This window comes from Zootoca vivipara, chromosome 1 (assembly GCF_963506605.1).
Source record: "Zootoca vivipara chromosome 1, rZooViv1.1, whole genome shotgun sequence".
NCBI lineage: Eukaryota > Metazoa > Chordata > Lepidosauria > Squamata > Lacertidae > Zootoca > Zootoca vivipara.
In genome coordinates, this window is record NC_083276.1 from 70650271 (window position 1) to 70670528 (window position 20258).

The 20258-nt window shown below is 41.8% G+C and overlaps 1 protein-coding gene across 15 annotated transcripts in view; it reads right to left on the reverse strand.

Moving 5' to 3' along the window:
• The window catches only part of SOX6 (SRY-box transcription factor 6), a 420354-nt gene that overhangs the window by 288745 nt on the left and 111351 nt on the right, over positions 1-20258 (reverse strand). For 2 of the 15 annotated variants that reach the window (XM_035119932.2, XM_035119915.2), the window contains exon 1: positions 5360-5457. The exons of 10 other annotated variants lie outside the window; for them this stretch is intronic. The gene's annotated coding sequence lies outside the window, so the exon portion shown is untranslated. 3 more of the 15 variants (XM_035120034.2, XM_035120043.2, XM_035119924.2) reach the window with 3 other exon arrangements.

Consider the following 20258-nt stretch of genomic DNA (forward strand, 5'->3'; position numbering starts at 1 on the left):
TTGACTCCATTTAACAGGAATTTTCATTACTTGTTTTTCTTTAAAGTAATATTCATACAATAGTTTATAGATTCATGCTGGAGTTTGTTTATTTCTAGAAAGAGCTCATTATTTATAACAGGAATCTTCCAATTCTGGGTCACTATCCCAGTGGGCTACCTGGTAGGAACCCAGGCACCGTGTCTGTTCGAGATAAATAGGTTAACTAGTCACTGAACACAGAGGCCGGTTTATCAGTTTGGTTTCATTTTTATACATTTCTAATAAGCATACTTCTTTATCAGAACTGTGGTTCATTTACACTAAAATGTTTATGGTTTTGTGTTAAGATGTGTTTTTGGAATAATATGCCTGATTCTTTTCATTTCCCTTTCCCTAGGAGATGAAGGTTGTAATTGGCCCATTAACCTTGTGCTAATAAAGTGAAATTTATAGTGGATGTTAAATGGATTACTGATTCTTGCAACCAAACTAGCCTAGATTTATTAGTGCAGGATCAAATGATGTATGAGAGAGAGAGAGAAATGCTTAAAAGCCCAATAGTTATATGGAAGTTCTAGTTAGTGATGTATTATATTAACATTTCACAAACAACTTATAATATGCCTGCTGAATCAGGGTTGATAAAAATTGGGTTTTTAATTAAAAACATTGTTTTTATTTAAAAAGCTTTTTAATTAAAAAAAATCAGTTGCACTAATTGTTTTTTTTAAATAAAAAATAACCTGGTTTAAAATATTATTTAAAATGTAATGCTGAAATGAGATGTCAGTGTAAGGCGGAAGCCTCCAAAGGCAGCCCCTAGAGCAGGGATCACCAAACCTTTTGAGCCAATGGCTTGAAATTGTGAGGAAGTGTCTTAGGTTCCGGTCACAAAATGGCTACCATGGGGTGTGCCATAGCACAATACTACTGCTACAGCTAGCAGGAAGAAAAGGCCGGACCTCAAAATGATACATCAGCCTCCCATTCAATGGGAGGAAAGGCATCAGCCACCGCCATTCTTTGCAGCTTCTATTCAGAAAGGGAGTGAGGGAAGGAAGACATGTGTCCAGGTTAAATGTAATTAAATTAAATGTAAAAGGACTTCTCCCTCAAAAAAGAAAGGAAACCCCCACAATCATACAGCTCTCAAGCATTCAGAGGCAAGCTTGCCCGGCTTGCCACAATTCAATTTAAGGCCAGGTGGAGGTGTCATTACCGTGTTTCTCATATTATAAGACACGTCTTATATTTATTTTTTCCTCAAAAAAACACACTATGGCTTATTTTCAAGGGATGTCTTATTTTTTTCCTCCTCCTCCTGCCGCGGCCGGCATTGCTGCTGCGCCTATCACTATGTCTTATTTTCGGGGTATGGCTTATATTCCTTGAATGCTTAAAAATCCTGCTATGGCTTATTTTATGGGTATGTCTTAAAATATGAGAAACAGGGTAGGTAGCTCCTCCCATGGGACTTCGTCAGATCAGAAAATGCAGGCTGAAATGCTGCAGAAATGTTTAATGTTTCCTGGCCACTTCACAAGAATATAGTACGCTCAATGCCATGCCCACCCACTTAAATTTTAAATAAATTATATAGCACCTTGTGAACAAGGCAGAAAAAACAGAAGCCTCTTTCACAGAAAAACTTTCAGACAGTGTTATTATATACACACTTAAAACCATGCATACAATACAGAAAGGAAACCATACCTGACCAGCAGTCTTAAAATCAAAAGAACCGGTTCACATGTTCCTTCAATGTATTTCTTATATTTAAATGCATAGCTGCTTTACCACCATATTGCCCTCAAAACAGTTTACAGAGTTCATCACCAGAACCATTCTACTCCTCGTTACAGCCAATCTAATCTCAGGAGGCACCTGGTCACTCCAGCTGAGCTAACCTCCTGCCTGCTGGTTGAAGGGATTCTTGCAAGGAGTGCTGGGCTAGTTGGACCTTGATCTGACTCTGCAAGATTTCCTACATAAGACCATGTACTCATTGCTAATACAGCAATAGCCATCTTGCACATCCCTGGACTACTAAAGGACAAAGTCTGTACCCTTTTCTGTTTGGAGTGGGGAGACTGTGTTACTGCCAAGCTATTGCTAACTAAATCTTATTTCTTGGAAAGTTGCAGAATGGAATAGTAAGTATAATGATGTAGATTTCTTAAACTTTCTTAACTGGTTTTTAAGTTACTTATTTATTCATTTATAAGAACTCCCCCAGGTCCGTGGATATAGCCCCCCTTTTTTTTAGCCAGCCGTTAAAACAAAGTTATTTTGGATGGGTGATGGATGAGCTAGCTACTTTGATCTCTGTTGAGATCACACAATATTATACAACTTAGTTTTGCCTTAATTGTTAAGAAGTTTCACATATGTATGCTTCCTTTACAGAAGCAAAATGGTAAATAATGCAGCTAACATAAAACTGGTGTCACATGCTTCCTGCAACCAGTAACAGACAAAAAGCTGTGTTGATGCATTCTGGACCAGCTGCAGCTTCTAGTCAACCAAAAAGGGTAACCTTATGTACAGTGCAGTATAATACTCAAGTTAAGTAAATACTGCAGCATGCAAAACAGTGGCTAGGTCCCTCTTCACAATAAGGAGGCTTCGCTAAAACATCAGCAAATGGTCGTTAAATGCACTTTTGGTCACTGTGGAATGCCTTAACCATAGAGTTTGTGCAGTAGAAGCATGTTGCAATTCTGATTCCCTTCAATTAAATTAAAATATAAAGCAGCAAGCATGGCTTGTATGCATGGAAAAACTCATGAGTACTAAGTGATTTAGGGTCATTTTATACACTAACCACATCTGTTGAACTCTATTCAGGACAGGGGACATGGGAGGACATCTCAGTCACATGCATGCCTCCATACTGATTGCAGAATGTGCTATGTGATCGGGGGTGCATATTCCACCCATGTGGATTACGATCTGCATTTCCCCCCTTCATGATTCCTCAGCACCACCCGAGATCCAGGATTACAACGGAGCATAAGAAGCTGCTTTATACCAAGTCAGAACATTGATCCATCTGGGTCAATGCTGTCTACACTGACTGGCAACAGCTCTCCAGGGTTATGGAAAGGGACATTCCTGGTTCTACCTGCAGATGCCAGTGACTGAACATGGGACCTTCTGCATATAATACAGATTCTCTACTGCTGAGCTATACTCCCTCCCTAGGGAGAAGTGCCATATGGTGAAGTGTCACTGTGAATTGTGATTCACAAGGATTCAGCCAACAGCATCGGATTTCTGCAGTTGTGATATCACTCCTTTAATTTACCACAGCCATACAATTCTTTGGTTATATCCAATAGCTGCAAATATATTCAATAGCTGCAATTTTTAAACTCATACATTACTTCCCAAACCTGTGGATGACATAAGCCATTTTAGAAGAGGCCTACCCCTCCTCCTCCCCTCGCAAGGGAATGCCACTTCTAAGATTTTGCCTGCTCCAATATAAGAAGCTGCCCTTTACCAAGTCAGACCATTGGTCCACCTAACCCAGTACTGTCTACACTGACTAGCAGTGGCTTGCCAGGGTTTCAGACAGGTAGTATTCCCAGCTCTACCTGGAGACACCAGGGACTGAACCCGGGTGTTTTAGGTGCATTTTGCGACAGGGAATTTCATTAGCGCAAGCAGTTTCTGAGCTCTGGGCGCAATACTGTGCCTTAGATTTCGGATTAAAACTGTAGAGTGGAAGGAAAGGAGGGACTTTTTCTGCCTCCCCACTTCCAGCTACTCTGAAGACTAGAGAAGAGACCCTCTTAAGAATATTAGGGGGGTGGGCAGGGGAAGAACTAGGCCATGTGAAAAATGAACATAATATTTTAGCTGCAGTTCATTCCTTTTCAGCTTTGTATTCTTAATTATAAAAATGCATGCCTATACATTCCCCTGTTGTGCCCATAACCTGGGTTTAAGGTGCCATTTAGCTCCTAGCTTTCATATCTCAGTTTCTAACACTGCTTCTGCACGCTAAACAGATGCACTACCATTGAGCTATGGCCTTACAATAAACACATGCCACCCAAAATCAAAGGAACAATCCTTTCCCCCACACCCTGCTTCAGAATTATAATTTTATTGTTACAGAATTCTATGTAGATACAATGAATTAATCAGCAGTTCTTTCACAGAGTGACAACCTTAATATAAAATAATAGTACAGTGTGTTTCAGACACATTAGCAGAGGCTACAGTGTTACATTTCCCTGTTCATTATGTGAAAACCCACTTGCAGGAGAGGTGAAGGTGGGGAATCACCGGGTGCACGTCTCTGTAATGCTGAAATGGTGAGGCACGAATATCATTCCTATGAGTGCCTCCACCTCAGTTCAAGTACCTCCTGCTCAGGTGTTCCTATGGTGGTAGAAATGCATGTGTGCTGGATTTCTGCCTGCTTCTCTGCATATATCTTCAGTATGCAAAGAGGAAATCTTCAACATCAGACATGACCCTAATATAGCCCAGAGATAATACACTGACTGCTGCATACAAAGATCCTCATGCCAAAAGAGTGTTCTGGTGGAACAAGCTGGATTAACTGAAAAGGGCCTTGCACTCGTGCTGTTCCCTGAGGATCAGGCTTGTTTGCTTAAAAGGGATATCAATTTGTTTGTGTCTAATGACTGACTGGAAGAGTGCACAAAATGCAGCCGCCGATAACTGGAAGATGGGACATCTGACAATCATTCTGTGAAGATGTCCTTCTTCAGAAAGGCTGGCTAATAATTATTCTTTTCAAACAAGATAAAGCTGTGGTTTGCTGAGGTTTCCTCCTTAATATACGTGTCATTGCTGTCTCTTTGTGTCTGTCCTGTTGCTTTTCCTCTCCTTCTACTTAACTCTGGGACATAAAAATGAATTTTATCAAGAGAGGTTAGTAGATATCACGATGAGCACCATCTCCATGACACCCTTATTTTCACAATTGGTGGCTGTCTTAATGTGGAAACTCTTATATTCAAAATCTTATTATTATATTACTCCTGCTTTTCAGTTCTCCAGAGCTTTTGCACTGGAAGAGAAATTATGTAATTTTTCAAGTTGTCACTATGAAGGATTATTATGTTTAACACCGCATTAAAGCTTGTTTTAGTTTTTCTAATCTACCTTTATTCTTAACCGCAACCCAACCCAGGCTTTCAAAGGTAGCTTACAAACTAGCAATATAAAGCAAAGTTATTGCCAAATCTGCCCTTAAATGTATTTTTTTACATAGAGGAGAAGGTGGATTATGCTATGCTTAACATTATATCTGGGGTTTTTTTTGAAAAAATAGTTTAAAATTAGATGTTCCCTTAAGGAAAATGTTTAATCTCTGTAATAAGATGTCTGTTCTTACCTGACTCTGCCATTCCACACCGACAGGCTGAACAGTATTATCAGCTCTTTGGGTACTAATTCTTGCTTACTGGATGGATATTTTTCTCTTGCTGGATTAATAATCAACTTTCTAGATCAGTTCATTTGCAATTCTCTTCTGGTTAACCCTTTGTATTACTTTGCATTTAATCCTGAACTGAATGTGCACTTTCTCACCCATGCGTTAAAAAAAGTAAAAGAACAAAACCAAAACAAACTAGGTTATTAAGGGATGTGGTTTAAGAACGTTAAAATTAAAGGCCCCTAAACCAAGTCTTGAGTAAATAATAGTAAATAATATAGAAAGTACTTACACATTAAACCAGTGTTCCAAGTTCAAGCAACTATTGGCATCTACTCACATGAGCAGTCAATCACCTCGTGGGAAAACCACCAGTTTTTGCCCCATGAGCCAGAGTAGTGAGAATTAGTAATACTCTCCAAGAGCAGAGTAAGTGTGACTGACTTCACCATATGACTAGTTAGCTGCAAAATTATCAGTTATCAGTTTATGCAAGACTGTCCATCTGTGTTGTCAGACAGAGAGAGTGACAGTAAATGTGGCTAGGAGCAAGAAGATAACAGGCAGGCATCCTGAATCGCTTTTTTACAGTTCAAGTGAGGCCAGGATTATTGAAAGGGGAAAACCTAGAAATTATTAAGGTTTCCCCCCTTCTCCCCCACCTAACTATAGTAATGAATGGCCAGTACTAAAAAAGTAATTTATCGGATAATTACAACAGATCATGGAGAATTTGTATTATGAGAAAGAAAGAAAACTAGAAAATAGGAAGGAGTAATGTTTGTTGACTGACAGTGTCATAGGAAAGAAGCTTGAAATCTTGGTATTTTAGTGGAAGGGGGTGGTGGATTTTGCTTTGGTTGGAATAAAATGAAAGGAAATAAAACTAGGATAGCTAAGGTGTTGTGTTAAAGAAAAGAGAATAAAGGAAAATAACAACCTTTCTATCTTGCCTATTCTTTTTTTTAAAGTGATGTGTTAGGTTTAGGGAGCCCTGGGCAAAATCCAAGAGATTGCAGGCTTTTCACTTTAACAAAAATGATTTCCCTGCGAAAAGCACGCTAGAGCTGTTTTATTAAACAGCCCTGAAGTACCTTTACGTTCCCCACAGACAAAAGGCAGAACCTCTTCAAGATCAGGCCTAGCACAAAGAGGCTTGACCTCATCTTTGCACAGAATAAGTAGCAAATGTAATATTTTTACATGGGAGTAAAGCGCTTTGTAGCAGCAGCTCTTAAAAGCATTTATAGTAAACTTTCCATAAGATGTGCTGCAGATAATGAAATGCCGTAAAGTGTGAAGCAAATTTCCTTCATATTTATAGTGAATATTATTCTTTGTGTGTTTGAAGGAAAAGCTTTTTAAAAAGCCAATAATGTGAGAAAGCACAGCAGCTAAATTTATTGTTAAGCATCACATCACTGATACTCCTGGGGGTTTTTCTTCATGGGAAGAAAGCTTAAATAACATTTTCTAACACATTGGAGTACTTCCCAGAGATGTGATGGCCTACAGAGGTGGTGCCGTAGAAAAGCACACAGGGAATGGCAAGTTAGTAAACAAGCTTTTTTATTTATTTTCCAGATGGTAGACACAAATAAATCCAACTCTGTTTAATAAAATTGAACTATAGTTATCTTTTGTTCTCTGCAAGGTACATTATCTCTCTTTCCTGTTTCACCTGACTAATCTGGAGGTATTTGTTCCATCACCTGACTTAGTGGTTGGCTAGAAATAATAAGACAAAACAATCTGCTATTGTTACATGAGACAACCACCTTTCATGTCCTTGAGCTCACCATGACCTTTCACCCTGCCTATCCCTCAATGGTCTCTTCTAACAATTAAAACTACACTCAGGCTGAATTCCAGATTGTCATATAAAGAGCCCTGTCCTTTCAAAACAAAACCAATTTTTACACCAAGGTGGGGGAGAAACACAAGTCCATTGTTCCCTCACAGATGGAAGTTAGAGTTACTAAGGCAACAGCTCTAATCCTCCTTTTAACCACCTTTTTCACATCATTGGACTATCAAGTATGCTACCTTTTAACTCATAAGCTCAAAAGCTGGTAGTCTAACTCACTGCTCTAATTAGCTACGATTTTCACAGTACAGACAACATGATGAGCTAATCGAAATTTGCAAAATAATGACGTACCTCCAGCAAATATTCCTCCTCCTGAGGCCCAGTCTTAGAATAACAATAATGGGACCATTATTAGAGGAGGGCATTAAAATGCTGCACTGCTGCTAAACAGAGAACTTAATTGTTCTGGTCTTGTCCATTGAATCAACAACCTATTGTTGAGAACTTGAAAAATAAAGGACTAGAGAATGGGTGCCATAATGATTGGTCTGTGCTGCCATACCAGCACTCCGGAGAATTGTTTTTCCTTTTGAAACTCTTGATGGACTAGTAGTTTTGTTTAAAAGTAATATAAAAGGCAATTGTTTGGGTAAAAAGTCCTATTTATTGAAATCCTTCGAAGCAGTTGCAGGGATTTGCCCCCCCCCCATCTTAAAAAAAAATCAGACACAGGAATACCATCTGAAGAGGTCTACATTTATGCTAAATATCACTTCTTGCCAGGCTACTGTAATGAAGGAGGACACTTCCTTAGCCTTCTCTTGGATCAATAAAATGTCAGCTTTTGTAGACCCATTATGGGGGACATCAAACCTATGTGGAATATGGAGGACACACTTTTAATGTGTTGAACACATCAGTGTTTATTTTACTCTGTGAGTTTTAATGATCTCCCCAACCTCTTCTTTTCAGCTGTTGAGGTTGCCAATCTATGCCAATAACAAAAACAGTTTTGGGCATTTGCATACTTTCTCCCACTTCACAGCTGCTCTAATATGAGACCTATTAGGGAGAGAAGAGCTCCTCCTCCCCCAACAGCTGGCCAGCCAAGCCCTCTGCAGCATGACTGGGATCTCTCCAATCTTGCTGGAGGGCATAAGGTTGGAAAGGATAAGGCATGGGTAGACAAACTAAGGCCCAGGGGCCAGATGCGGCCCAATCGCCTTCTAAATCTGGCTCGCGGACGGTCAGGGAATCAGTGTGTTTCTACATGAGTAGAATGTGTCATTTTTATTTAAAATGCATCTCTGGGTTATTTGTGGGGCATAGGAATTCATTTATTCCCCCCCCCAAAAAAATATGGTCCCCTACAAGGTCAGAGGAACAGTGGACCAGCCCGCTGCTGAAAAAGTTTGCTGACCCCTGGGATAAGGCTATCAATGGCTACCATCCACAATAGCTATGTTGTACCTCCACTTCACAGGCAGTATGCCTCAGAATGCCAGCTGTTAGGAATCACAAGTGGGGAGAGTACGGCTATGCTCAGGTTCTGCTTGTGGGCATCCTTCAGCATTTGGCTGGCCATTTTGAGAACAGCATGCTGGACTAGCTAGGCCATTAGCCCGACTCAGCAGGATTCTTCTTTGTCACTTAAATGATAGGACAAAGCTGGCCACAGATGACAGGGAAGTGGAGGCATAGCAATACAGTATACTGAAATGTAAGTCACAGTTGTACGGAAAGGGATCCTGACACCCAGGTGAAATGTTTGATCACTGTTGAGCATATTTATTTAGACACACAAACACTTCCTAGATGGTATTCAACCCTAGTCCTAATGAGAGTGGACCCACTGAAGTTAATGCACACAACTAACTTAGGTTCATTACTTTCAATGGGTTAACTCTTGAGTAGGACTAGATTTGGATACCATCTACTCCTGTATCATTATACAATCATACCTCGGTTTAAGTCCACTGCAGTTTGAGTACTTTCGGTTTGAGTACTCCGCGGACCCGGAAGTGTTTACTTCCAGGTTCCATGGCACGCGCGTGCACAGAAGCGATCTGCACGGCATGCGCAGAAGCGCTCTATCGGCGCTTCGTGCACGCGCGCTATCGCCACTCCGTTTAAGTACTTTTTGGGGAGTGAACGGCTCCCTGGAACCAATTGTGTACTTAAACCGAGGTACCACTGTAGTCTGCAAAAATGTACAGTGGAAGAAGGTGCCTAGGGCTACCTGTAGAAGTTAAGTGCCTGAAGTTTATATGAAATATAATTTTGAAATCTTCAGAAGTTTAGTGAAGCAGAAACATGGACATTTGTGAAGTACATAAAAAGGCAAAATAAATAATGTTAGAGGAGGCAACACAAACACAGAAGGGTTAAATGTGAGAGCTAGCTGAATGTGAAAGGAGAGGGTGTATGAAAAGATGGGCGAGTGATTTAAGGGATTTAAGGAGAATGAAGGTAGTATTTTTAATGGAACAGAAATATTTTGTAAAGGAACAGAAAAAAACCAATGTTTGCAGCTGAATGACTCTTCCTGCTTTTTAAAAATATAGCCATATATTCACATACAGTACTGTATCTAACAAATATTCAAAGAGGTTGACTGGGAATAATGGGAATTGCAGTCCATAGGCCCTCTCATAAAAGGTTTGGGGTTTTTGTACTTAATTTGCTCTTCTATACATACATGTCTCTGTTTTTATCAGAGTACTGCATATTGTGCACATTTTTTAAAGTCAGGTACTTTTCTTTTGTAAATTGAAAAAGAAAATATACACTATCAGGAAGTATTAAATTGTAAACAAGACATCTTGATTTATGCAAGCCTTGCTTTGCTTCATCTATCTTCATCTTGTTAGGCTAAATTAATTAATCTCAGCACTGTACACTTTCTCTTTTCATTACATCAAATATTATGGCCTGGATACGGGAGGAAGCTCTCACCAGAGGGATTTAAAAACACTACCTCAAGGAAGAGTTTCTACAAATGCATAGCTCAAGCAATATTAACCAGATTAAATGCATTAATTGTATAGAAAGTTTATTAAAGGCAGTATTCCTTGGCTTTAAAATAATTGCATTCCTACATTCCAAAAAATATTTCAGAATCTTAAAGTATATCAAAGTAGTTTTTGTTTGTAAAAAATCAAATATTTGAACATTCATTTAAAAATAGGCTAAATAAATTGACACCACAAGTCTGTATATTCTTTAAGCAAATCATCTTTTTTTTACAGTACATCAAATTATGAGAACACAAATAGTTTCAAATTATTTAGGCAGGTCACATACACTCTAGGAGATGAGTGTGTGTCGTTAACACACTTTCCCTGTTAATTTATTGATGTAATGAAAGGAATAACCAGATTCTCAGGAAACCTACTTGTCTTGATACAGCAAGAAGGGGCACCATGTTAAACTGTTCTGCAAGTTTTCCTCTCTTCACCTGCAACAGTAGAGCTTCTGGAGCTATGTAAGTGGACAAAACTGTAAAGCCTTTTTTAATCTTACCCTGATCAACCAAGCCTCTCTTCCTCCAATCACAGTTTTGTGTGTGATATCTTTCTCCTAGTGTTTCTTATTTAATTAAAACAGACACTGACAGAAGGACATGGATTAGGGCTGTAATGATGCATTTACTTAGATTAATCGGAGTCTCCTTTTGGAGTAATGACTTAAACAAAGAACAAAAGGAAATTGTTATGAAACAGCCTTTTATCCCAAGCAAAGGTCATATTATGAGGTTTTTAATTTTGTTGGCCTCTGTTACACTGGGCCTCGCTACTGGAACATGAGAAGTGCCCTTTTTTTCTCTTGCAAAGCCCGTTATTATAATATAGCCATTATAGCTGCAAATTAAAATGTCTGATTTTAAAACAGGTTGCTTAGCTTTCAGAACCCTCTAATTAGCATGTTGTGCATTGTTGTGAAGGAAAGAAGACTAAAACACTAATGACCCACTGCCAGGTGACTGCACTACTGCACAAAGTAATAAAGACCTTTTTATAGGAACACAATGAATTATCCAAGATGTGGTCTTCTTCTCTGCACCACTTTGTTCATAAAGAATTCATTGCATTTGGTCACATAAGCGAGTTCGGGAAATATTTCTAGGGAAATAATTTCATACGGGAACTACAAAGAAGACCAGAACCATGTTACGTTGTTAGGGGAGAGCAAGGCAAGCCAATGCAACAGAAGTCAAAAGCAGAATGAAGAAAGAGCACATAATCCTAAATATGGCGACTCAGATGGAAGTCCCACTTATTTCAATAAGGCTTACTCTTCTCAGCTAAGTGGATATAGGATTGCAGCCCAAAGAGTGCTTTTGGAGAGTTGCATTTCCTGTTGCTGCCACTGTGTGCATAGGTGGGTAACAGTTTCCCACCTAGAAAACACTGAAACAATTATAATCTGTATAAGAAAGATGATTTTAGGGAGTCACGAAGATCCTGATTGTTTATTACAAACACCTAACCTACATTGTAGCTGTTCTAATGTAAAGTGAACCACTCCACTTTAATAAAAACAGAGAATTTGATTCTGGATCTCCCACATCACATGTGATTTGATATGTTGGAAGTCCCTTAAAGACCTATTTCAGATGCACATATGATAGAATCATAGAGTTGGAAGAGACCACAAGGGCCATCCAGTCCAACCCCCTGCCAAGCAGGAAACACCATCAAAACATTCTTGACATATGCCTGTCAAGCCTCTGCTTAAAGACCTCCAAAGAAGGAGACTCCACCACACTCCTTGGTAATTGACCCGCATACAGGGCCGGTGCGTCCATAAAGGCAGACTAGGCAGCTGCCTAGAGCGCCAGAATTGAGGGGCGCTGCCTGGAGGCTGACTCTTGCAGCCAATCAAAAGCATCGGGCGCCTCTGGGCGCCGCCCCTTCTCCGAGATGCAACAGGAAGACATGCCCAGCAATGCACCCACATGTGACGGAGCCCGGCTGGCCCCTGCCCGGTCACGAAAGAGGGCCACGATCTGCCTGCTCCTCCTCGGTGCCCCCCGTCAGCCACATGGCCAGAGCAGTAAGCAGCGCTTCTTCTTCCCCAGGCAGCCCCGGAGGCGCCTCCGAACACGCCATCGCCGCCCGGCTTGATGGCCCTCCATAGGCATGCCCTCCATAGGTGGGAGGAGCGCAAGCCAAAAGAAGAGCTCAGCGCCCACCCGCCTATGGAGGGAACACTGTGAGCTCCTCAGCGGTTGCAACTAGCGACCGGTGGCAGTGGTGGTGGCAGCGCCCGTAGCTGAAGCCTTCAGCTATGGGCGCGGCTGCCGTCGCCGCCGCTCACTCACTGCAGCCGCCGCTGAGGAGCTCACAGCATGCCCTCCATAGGCGGGAGGAACGCGAGCCAAAAGAAGAGCTCACCGCCCTCCTGCTTATGGAGGGGGCGCTGTGAGCTCCTCAGCGGCTGCAGTGAGCGAGCGACGGTGTCAACAGCAGCAGTGCCCATAGCTGAAGGCTTCAGCTATGGGTGGTGCCGCCGCTCGTTCGCTGCAGCCGCCGCTGAGGAGCTCACAGCGTTCCCTCCATAGGCGGGAGGGTGCTGAGCTCTTCTTTTGGCTTGCGTTCCTCCCGCCAGTGGAGGGGACGCAGGGGCGTCAGCAATGCGTCATGACGCATGTGCCGGGGGCGCCAAAAGGTGTTTTGCCTAGGGCGCAAAAAGCCCTAGCATCGGCCCTGCCTGCATAACGGCAAATAATTACAATTACAACAACTAAAGGCTTGACATATCTTGCTTTGCATGTCATGCATCTATCTCATATATTGGTTTCACCTTTTAAGTTGCGTTACTGAAATAAATGCAGTTTTTGACCATATTCTAATTTTCCAAGTTTCACCTGTAGGGGAATGAACAAAAACTCATCAGCCACTATCAAGACGTAACTCTGCTCTAATTGTGTTGTAGAACAGAGGCTAGGAGCCTGCAACAGAATTATGAAGAACCAACATACCCATGCCACCTGGTGAGTACTAGGGCAGATTCACATATGCATGTGCTTTATTTGATGCTCTGCATGTGATGACTTGCAGTTGAATGTGTAAACAAACTATACTGGAAAGCATAGTTCTGAAGTTATACAAAAGTTCCATCTGTGTTATCTGCAACAACTCATTCACACTTGCAAGTCATCTCTTAATGGTGCTGTTATCAAGTGAATAAGCATGCATGAGTAAAAAACCAACCTATAAACTTCAGAAGGGAAACATGAAAACAGAGCACAAGCTAGCAACCTAAAGCCACGGATCAAGTATCAAGGATTTCATGAGAAACCAAATCTAAAACATGGCGATACCGAGCCCAAATCATCAAAACATCTACCCATAAACCTTTCACTGAATTTAGCGTTAGATCGGCAGCTAAAGGAATTACAAGAATGGGTCGTAGGACACTGTGTAATGTGAGTGAATGCATTGTGTGCGTAATTCAATATCCACTAGCCTAAGCTAGCATTCAGAAGGCACATTTTGACTTAATAAATGTCAAATGTTGAAACACACACCACAGTCATTTTAGTAAATAAGTAGAAAAATGTGGGCCAATCCCCCACATGCAACATGAGCATTGGCTTTAAAGTAAGAATTGTTTAGATAGTAAATTAACTGTGTTGCTTAACCTTCACTGGATAAAAAGCTCTTCCAGGCAATATCTATATCCATTCATTCAGCATTAGAACAATGAGCTCCTGCCTGAGCATAGTACTTAGTGTCCTGTGGTTTCTATCGAATATCCATATATTACATCAGTGTACATAGCACAGTAGCAGTAATTTAAGAGTTCAGCATAGCAGCCTGGCAGGATCAGGCTGGTATAACAGTGGTTAGTGGCATGGTACCACACAAACAGTAGCAAAGCAGTCATGCAGAGCTAGGGGGTCATGCTGGCATGGAACAGAAATAGATACCAAATTGGGTTTGTTATAAGACTGGACTGTACAACTGCAGCCCTCAGACTTGTGTTCTTTTATATAAGTCAGCCCTTGATGCAATTCAACCAAGTAGCAACTGATTTACCTAGTGATTATATACATTTGTTATGACCTTTGTTATGACCATTGGCCATGCTGGCTAAGGCTGAAGGGAAGGGAAGTCCAACAGTAGCTGGGGACCCCCACATTGACTATTCCTGGTTATAGGTTTTATATAAAAACAAACAAATGTGACATTTGCTCAACCTTGCCTATGAGAATAATGGTCATTAAATGTAGCTCTGAATTTGGTAAAATAACAAACCAAGTATGCACAGTGAAATATAGCAATAAAAATTATCACAAAAGGACACCTGAAAGAGCAGCAGGCAGATTTTTAAAAGATTCTTCTAGAGAGACATCATTCAAAGAGACAAGAAGACAGTTTTAAGGGAAAAGAAGCTCTCCAAATATGGTTGTGGTTAAAGAACATGCTCTTTAAACTGACAGCTAGAATCAACTGCACCTCAGGGGTGAAACACTTCTTGCCCACTGAAGCTCTTATTCTCTGCTTTACCTTCAGGCAAAAACAAAACAAAACAAAAAAAACCCAGCAGGATTAGGCCAGTTAAAAAGCATGATCATATGGAAGAAATCCATACTGCTAAGCAGTGCCTTTGTCATTTATACCCAGTAAGTGATTGCACAAATTTGTTGCAAATAGTTTGCATAGTTCAGTATATGTTTTTTATGCAGATGGGAGAATGTTCAATTTTAGCTAAATCTTCTTCATGACGATTAGATTTCTATCAAATGGGGCTGGACTTCCCAGATACAACTGCTAGGCAATGCTGGAGTGCAAAGTGCTTTCTCAGCCTCCTCCTTGTTCTGTACAACAAAAAGGAGTTCCTATTCATGTCTGTACAATGGTTTTGGCTCACCCCACACACAACTGTACAGGACCTGAATGTGCCAATAGCTGACACACACAGAAGCACTGGGCACATCCATTGCTTGAATGAAAGAAGAAAGTCACAGTAAACGAGCTCAAGAAAGTGAGCATATTAAATACCTGTACATTCTGTCAAATATGGTTCCCTCCAGATATTTTGTGGGCTTCATATCCACCCCACCCCACCCCAGCCAGCATAGCCAATTTTCATGGGTGATGGGAGCTGAAGTCCAGCAACATCTGGAGAGTACCAGGGCAGAGAACACTGGTGTGTGTTAACAGACTACGCGTCTTAACATGAACTGCTTTGTCATGCTTAGCAGGTTTAGTTTTGGGAGCTTTATCATCAGATGAAATGCAACACAGAAGCACCTCCAACTAATAAAGGAAGTTGAACATAACGTTTCTTTCATGCTGGCAGCCAAGATGCATTGTCAGCCCTCACTTAGTGAAATGTTTGTGTTGCGAAGCAGCTCAAACAAATGCTTTTTTCATGTTCATTTAAGATGGCCACCCACTCATGTTTATCAAAAGCGCAACACACACATTTCATAACAGAACACAAGTACTTTGGACAAACTACCAAGGAAGAAAAGTGGAGCTATTTATTTCACCATCAAAGAGACAAACCCGATAATATGCAAGATTGCATTTAATGTACCTCGTGGGGGGGGGGCAGCATCACAGAGGCATTGTGACCAATGTGTCTGAAAAAGGGTGTTTAAGCAACAAAAGCAGTTCCATTATCAATGGAAGGCCATGGACCTCTTCTGCATCCCTCCTGCTGCAAACTACAGCTTTAGCAGGACTTTTTTGGTTGCGACCATAGTGGGGTGTCAGCTAACCCCCACCCATGTACCACAGTCCTGATCACCCCACAGATATTATTTAAAAGGAGGAGGGGAACCTAGACACATTCCATGCAATCACACATTTAATGTAGCATCTAGTTCAGCCCTAATTTATTTTGCCAAATAACCAAAACTGGTTGAACTGAATTCTGGTGCCAATACTCCCACTACTCCGTTTTTCTTCCTAGTCACAGAACATGAGCAACCATACAACGCAACGGCATTATGAAATCTTTGGGAAGAAAATGGCCATTCAGATTGTACAATCATGCTACCATACTCTCGTCTCCCCATCATATCCTTTAGAATTTTTGTATGAAATATGATGAACTCACAGGTATCATTATCAAATTTATGGTATAAGTTCACTGCATTGCATGATATGTCTCATAGTTGTTTGCCCTGCAGTAGGAAAAATTTGCATAGAGTTTAAATGTATGTGAGGTCTATACAAACTATAGTTAAAACACTATTACACAGTTATATGTTTTTCTGTATGAAACAGTAAAAAAAAAATCCATATTTTTTTCTTTTTCTTTAGGGCAACATTTTATTACAATTAAATGAAAGGCTCAGCACCACTACTTCTTTGAAAAGAACTATGCCAAATAATAATAATAATAAAATAAAAGAGTTTTAGGACATTTAACAGAAAAAGATAAAAGATGCTTATTTCCATAAGGTTATATCAAAATCAAATATGCTTTTTTGATCTTTAAAATGGGAATGGTTTCTCTTTCGTAATTCTTCCAGCTGTATACACTTTTGGACAAGTACTTTGACAGAGAGAGAAAATTGAAGAGCTTAAAAACAAAACAGTTGCCTTTAGTCTTGCCATTTTAAATTTATTTATTTATCTATCTATTTATAAAAAGGAATTCCACTCTCCTCTAGCATTCACCAGTGACCATCACTGCAGATCCATACCCCTGGCTCAGAATCAGAACATTCTACTCATGTAAAAACATACTGATTCCCAGACCATCCACAGGCTGGATTTAGAACGCGATAGGGCCGGATCTGGCCCCCGGGCCTTAGTTTGCGTACCATGGTATAGACAATATTGAGCCAGTTGCACCAATGGTCTGATTCCGTATAAGGCAGCTTCCCATGGTTCCCTAGGATTCACTACATAGTCAAATGCAAGCTCCAATTTTAATTTTTAAACCTTCAGCTCATAAATAACAGTTTATTGTAATATCACATACATACCATAGTTGTTTGTATCAGAGAAAGCCGTAAGCAAAAGGGACAAGTTAGTCCAAGGACAAAATGTCTTTCAGGCTCTATAGCACTTAGCAGGTTAGTGGGCCTCCAAGGCCTAACAGATTTAACCAAGACTTTTCACACAATCAGGTAAAGAACGCTCAGCCAGCCAGTAGATGTCCCATTCAGATAACAAAGAGAATATTTTAGTGACAATGTGAGAAAATAACAGTAAAAATGGTTTAAAAACCCACTCAACCATGTTGCCTCTTTTTTTGCGCTCAAGAACCTTCCCTGTAAGTTTCATCATGACATTCACTGTGGTCTTCCTGCAGCAAATGTGAAGACAGATGTACATTTTTGTCAGTGCTTCTGGTAAGACAAACCTAGATATCTGTTTGAAAGGATAAATAAATAAAAACCAATGCAAAGACTAATATGTATTAATACACCAGGATGAATGCTTTTTGTTGTGCAGTTCATGTAGAACTACAGAGCAGGTTCTCTGAACTTATCAGTTTTAAAATTTAAGTATTTCATGCATTCAGATTTATTGCATTAGGAATCTGAAAGAAACCACAAATGAGAGATGGTTATTAGTATTCTGGCTAGTCTTTAATGAGTGGGCTCCATTCCACACCACTGAAAGGGGTGAAAGTTCTCCACTGTGAGCAAATCTGGTTTTATACTTTGTTAGGTCACTTCAGTTCCTTGGAGTGGCCTTTCTTAGAAGTCCATTACCTTAGGTTAAATATGTTCAGCTGAGCGAACCATAATAATGCATAGCTGCCAAGTATCCCGTATCCGCCGGGAAAACCCCTTTTTTCTTACCGTTTCCCGGCGGTCTCCCGTTTAGCGGAAATTCCTGGTATTTTCCCTTAAATCGGGATACTTGGCAGCTATGACTGTGGAGGAGAATGCAATTGTTACCCGGCCATTTTTCTGGTGCCACTTGCCCTTCTATGGGCACCAGAAAATGGCGCCGGCGGCGCCGGAAGTCGCTTCCGCGCATGACCGGAAGTTGCGTGACGTGACTTCCGGTGGCACTTTGCCCTTCTATGGGCATCAGAAAATGGCGGCGCCAGCGCCGGAAGTCGCTTTACGTGCTTCCGGTCATGTGCAGAAGCGACTTCCGGCGCTGGCGCCGCCATTTTCTGGTGCCCATAGAAGGGCGAAGCAGCCACCAGAAGTTGCGTCACGCAACTTCCGGTCATGCGCGCGCTGCCGATCCCGGGTATTTACGACCCGGACTTGGCAGGTATGTAATAATAATGACACAATAACCCTAGAAGATTGTCTAAAGAAATGAATTTGGGGTGTGGTTTTCAATTTGTTAAAGGAAGCCATGACTCTACTGCTCAGTTTCCTCCCTCTCTTTTTTCTCCGGTGCCAAAGAATTCTTTTTTCATTTATCTTCAGCTGCATTTTCATTTTCATTGAAAACTATGAATGAAATAGTTTCCAAAGATGACAAACATTGAAGTACAGTATAGTCACTGTATGAGTTTGTCAAACTCTGTGCATAAACTGTCCAACCCTTTTACCATCCATATGCAACAAATGTGTTATTAAAACATCTTGAAAACAAGCTGGCAATTACTACCACGCTTGTGCATATATCTCTAGCTCTCTAGTAGAATACAGATTTCAAACTCTGAGTAATTCTTCTTGGAATTACCAACTTACTGTTTCTGTTTGGATTTCAAAAAACAACATCCACCACTATCATCCTTCTTCCTCATGTGTTATCCTAGAGATACTGCTATAACTGAATCAAAATAAGTACATGCTAAATTACAATTTCAACATTCATCTGAGTTTATAACTTCTATTACTACATTCAAGAACCGTGCAATATGCAAATCCAGAATAAAACTAGTTTAGATAAATTAAACTAAATGTAAACTGGGATATACCTCGTATATGCTTGACAAAGTTGTTCAGGGGAGATGGGTCAGATTGCAAGCTCCTCAGGGCAGACACCTATCTTCTTTTTCTAATGCTACCCGATAAAATACCAAGTATGACACTATATAATAATATAGGACAGTAATCAGGCTGTTGGCTGCACACAAGATCCAAATGATTGAGACAAGCCACAGTTCACATGGCTTCCCCTCAGGGCCGGTGCGTCCATAAAGGCAGACTAGGCAGCTGCCTAGAGCACCAGAATTGAGGGGTGCTGCCTGGAGGCTGACTCTTGCAGCCAATCAGAAGCAGCGGGCGCCTCTGGGCGGCGCCCCTTCTCCAAGACGCAGCAGGAAGACATGCCCGGCAACGCGCCCACATGTGACGGAGCCCGGCCGGCCCCCGCCCAGTCACGAAAGAGGGCCACGATCTGCCTGCTCCTCCTCGGTGCCCCCCGTCAGCCACGCGGCAAGAGCAGCAAACAGCGTTTCTTCTTCCCCAGGCAGCCCCGGAGGCGCCTCCGAAGACGCCATTGCCGCCCGGCTCGATGGCCCTCCATAGGCATGCCCTCCATAGGCCAGAGGACCGCGAGCCAAAAGAAGAGCTCAGCGCCCACCCGCCTATTGAGGGAACACTGTGAGCTCCTCAGCGGCTGCAACGAGCAAGCGGTGGTGGTGGCGGCGCCCGTAGCTGAAGCCTTCAGCTAGGGGCGCTGCTGCTGTCACCGCTGCTCGCTCGCTGCAGCCGCCGCTGAGGAGCTCGCAGCATGCCCGCCATAGGCGGGAGGAGCGCGAGCCAAAAGAAGAGCTCAGCGCCCTCCCGCTTATGGCGGGGATGCTGTGAGCTCCTCAGCGGCTGCAGTGAGTGAGCGGCAGTGTCAACAGCAGCAGTGCCCATAGCTGAAGGCTTCAGCTACGGGCGGTGCCGCCGCTCGCTCACTGCAGCCGCCGCTGAGGAGCTCACAGCGTTCCCTCCATAGGCGGGAGGGCACTGAGCTCTTCTTTTGGCTTGCGCTCCTCCCGCCTATGGAGGGGATGCAGGGGCGTCAGCAATGCGTCATGACGCATGTGCCGGGGGTGCCAAAAGGTGTTTTGCCTAGGGCGCAAAAAGCCCTAGCACCGGTCCTGCTTCCCCTAACTATGCCAAGTTAGGAAAAGTCTGCTCCCTTTGTCGGTGAAGTCCCCTAACCAATC